The sequence below is a fragment of the Chinchilla lanigera genome, unplaced genomic scaffold (assembly GCF_000276665.1).
Source record: "Chinchilla lanigera isolate Chin_1 unplaced genomic scaffold, ChiLan1.0 scaffold00010, whole genome shotgun sequence".
NCBI lineage: Eukaryota > Metazoa > Chordata > Mammalia > Rodentia > Chinchillidae > Chinchilla > Chinchilla lanigera.
In genome coordinates this window covers 12,955,239-12,959,097 of record NW_004955411.1, presented here as the reverse complement: position 1 = coordinate 12,959,097, position 3,859 = coordinate 12,955,239, and positions in this window count along the sequence as shown.

Sequence of the window (3,859 nt, the reverse complement as noted above, 5' to 3'; positions counted from 1 at the left end):
GCTGAAAGAAACTGTCAATGAGTCCTTGATCAGTATTGCTTGTCTCTTTTCATGAGAAACCACTTTGAAGATATCAATATGTAATACAAGAAGCATTGTTAATTTCCTACCACTTTGTAACTCTGTATTGTCTGTACTGTTCTTTTGCTATTTTGTAAAAGGTTGTCTGTCAGTGTTTTCCTCCTTTTATTTTTAAATTAAAAAACTATGTTTGAACAAATAACCATATGTTGAAGAAATGGATAGGTTTCCTAGACACGTACAAACTACCATAAGTAACTCAAAAAAAATATGCGTAACAACCCAATAATTGAAAATGACAAAGTAAAAGAATCTACCAACAACAACACAAAAACAGGATCTGATGGATGTACTGTTGAATTCCACAAAATCTTTAAGATGTTTTATCATCAATACTCTTCAAGCTCTTCAAAGAAATTGAAAGGGGTGGAATGGTCCCAAACTTCTTCATGGAAGCCAGTGTCACCCTCATCGCAAAACTGGATAAAGACCCAACTAAAAAACTATAGGGGAGTATCCTTAAGGAACAGAGATGCAAATATCTTCAACAGATAGAATGTAGCATATTATCAAAAATCATAAATCATTATCAAGTAGGTTTAATCTCAGATGCAAGGGTGAGTCAGTAAGTCAGTAAATGTAATATATCACATAAATGGAAGCAAGGTTAAAATCCATATGGTCATGTCAATAGATGCAGGAAAGCCTTTCAGCAATCTAACCCTCCTTCATGATAAAATTCCTGAAGAAAGCAGGAATAGAAAGACCATACCTGAATATGGTAAAAGCTATATATGACAAACCAATAGCCAGCAACATACTAAATGGGGAAAAACTAAAAGTATTCTCCCTAAAATCAGGAACAGGACAAGGTTGTCCACTGTCATCTTTTCTATTCAACATAGTACTTGCAACATTAGCCAGAGCACTCAGGTAAGAGAAAGAAAAAAGGGATTTATACAGGAAAGGAAGAATTCAAATTATCATTATTTGCAGGGGACATGATACTTTACATAGAAGACCCAAAGAACTTCACCAAAAAACTCAGAATTAATGATGAATTTGAGCAATGAAGCATGACAAGATTGCACCCAAAGTCATTAGTATTTGTGTATACCAACAATGGACGGATGGGAAGGAAGTTATTACAATAATACCACTCACAGTAGCTTCAAGGAAAATGAAATACCTAGGACTTAACCTAATCATGGAGGTAAAAGATCTGTACAAAGAAAACTACAGCACTCTGAAAAAAAGAGATTGAAGAGGACATCAGAAAATGGAAAGATGTCCTGTGCTCCTGGATAGTCAGACTCAGTATAGTCAGAATGCCCATAATTCCAGAACAGTTATACGGAGTCAGTGCAGTCCCAATGAAAATACCAACAGCATAGTTTACAGATCTAGAAAATACTAAAATTCATATGGAAATGGAAGAGATCCAGAAGAGCAAAAACAATTTTTGGCAAGGAGCAAAGCAGGAGACATAAGAATACATGACTTCAAGCTCTATTACAAAGCAATAGTGCTAAAAATGGCATGGTTGCCAGGCATAGTGGCACATGCCTGTTACCCCAGCACTTGGGAGGCTGAGGCAGGAGGATTGCCATGAGTTCAAGGCCAGCCTGAACTGCATAGTGAGACCCTGTCTCAAAAAAAATGCATGGTACTGGGAGAAAAACTGTGTGGATCAATGGGACAGAATTGAGGATACAGAAAGTTCCCCAGACACATTCAGCTATTTGATCTTCAACAAAGGGGCTAAAAACATATGTCAGAGGAAACATAGCCTATTTGACAAGTACTGCTGGGAAAACTGGTTATCTGTGTGCAGAACATTTAAGTTGGACCCTTACCTATCACCATATACTAACTTAAAGTCAAAATGGATCAAAGAGCTAAACATTAAAACAGAAAGATTAAACCTATTGATAAAATAGGTGAAACACTGAACACTGTTATGGCTTGTGTCTAGATGTCTCCCCAAAACCTAATGCAGTTATAGGTGGGGCTTTTTCAGAGGTTGGTGGATCTAGAGTGTGTGAGACTGGGATCAATTCATAATGCAGTGCTAAGCTCAAGGATACTAGGATCAAGGCTATGAGTGCTACCCATCATAAGTAGCCTGGATAAGGGGGCTGGGGATTTAGCTCAGGGGCAAAGCACCTGCCTGGCAAGTGCAAGGTCGTGAGCTCGGTTCTCGGTACTGGAGAAAAACCAAAAAAAAAAAAAAAAAAAAAAAAAAAAAAAAAAAAAAAAAAAAAGTAGCCTGGATAAGATATAAGGGGCAGAAAGATGCTGATAATGTCCCTTTCTTACTCGTTTTGCTACTTTCTGCCTGAAACAAACTGTTTATCCTCTGCAGAGCCTGTCTGCTATGCCACCCTGCATTGGACCCAGTCCAGGACTGAAACCTCTGCAAACTGAGAGCCGAATAAACCTCTTCTCCTTTACATTTGGGTCTTGAGTATTTTGTCTTAGCAACAAGAAAAGTAACTAAGACAAACACAAAAGTGTATGAATAGATTTTCTAAACAAGTTTAATTGCACAAAAAATACGAATCAACAAATGGGATTATGTCAGACTAAAAAGCTCTGTACAGCAAAAGAATCAATCAGTAGAGTGAAGAGACAACCTGCAGAATAGGAAAAGTTTTTGCCACGTACTCCTCAGACAATTAATATTGTAACAGAAAATAGTGCCCTCCCCTCCGGCCAGTACACTTCAGTTTCTTAACTGCCCAGGTAATAGTTCTGGTTCCAGAACCAGTTGCTTCTGTCTCTTAGCAATGGCTGGTCACTGTCACTTATGGCTGGTCACTGTGATGCACCTCCTATAAACCAATCCCCAGTTGACAAGCCATTCTGCTTCTGTACTTCCTGCTTGCTTATTCCATATAAACCCTAGACCACTAGAGATCAGGGCCTGATATTCTGGGAATGATCCTGATCAGTGCCCGTTGACATATATAAATCTTCCTCCAAATCCTGAGTGTCCTTTTGGTGTTTCTGCTTGCCATTGCATCTGGTGCATCGACAGGGATGACCAACTGTGCTGACCTCTTTGGTCACCAGTCTTGGCACTCATGGGCAGGGCAAGGACCTCTCCCATTCCCAGTGGGAAGGCACACCTTCAAGATTTCTCAAGTCCCCTTGGAGGCCTGGAGGAGGATTCCTGGTTCCCTGCTCGAATGGCTTGTATCAGACCCCAAAGGGAGAAGGACACAATCTATCTCTCTGTCTGTCTGCCTGCCTGATTCCATTAAGACCCCAGGGGCACCCCAGTCAGTCAGTCTGTCAGTCCTGCTGAGTTCAAGCAGAAGAAGAGCTTGATCAACTCTTTAGTTAAGACTGCTCTCAAGGGAAGGAGGGCTGGAATGTTTAGCCTCTGAGTGCCTGCTAAATGATTGTGTGAGTGAGTGGAATGGACAGTATAAGCAATAGGCTACTCCATTTGTGCACCAAGACTGGGAAGCACTGGTCATGGTGGCTGATTGAACCCCTCACCTGCGGTTCCATGGTGATTGGCGTATGACATAATGGAGGCCTCACGCCCTTCTTAGCTGTGTCATGCCTAAATCCCCATGTCAGGCAAGACCAGGTGGACATTTGAATGGTCTCTCTGTGAGGGGCACCCCATACTTTGTCTGTTGCACTGTCATTCAAGGGTACACAATGTACACCATAGGGAGATAGAATGGGTGCAAACCAGAGTAAATCCATGGTCCTTAACTGTAAGCTAAAAAAAGAAGAGGATTCCTGATGACTACAGAATGAAAATGAAACCAAGCTGCTCCTTGCCTCTGAAGAAAAAAAGGACGAAAGAGGCCCATTCTTC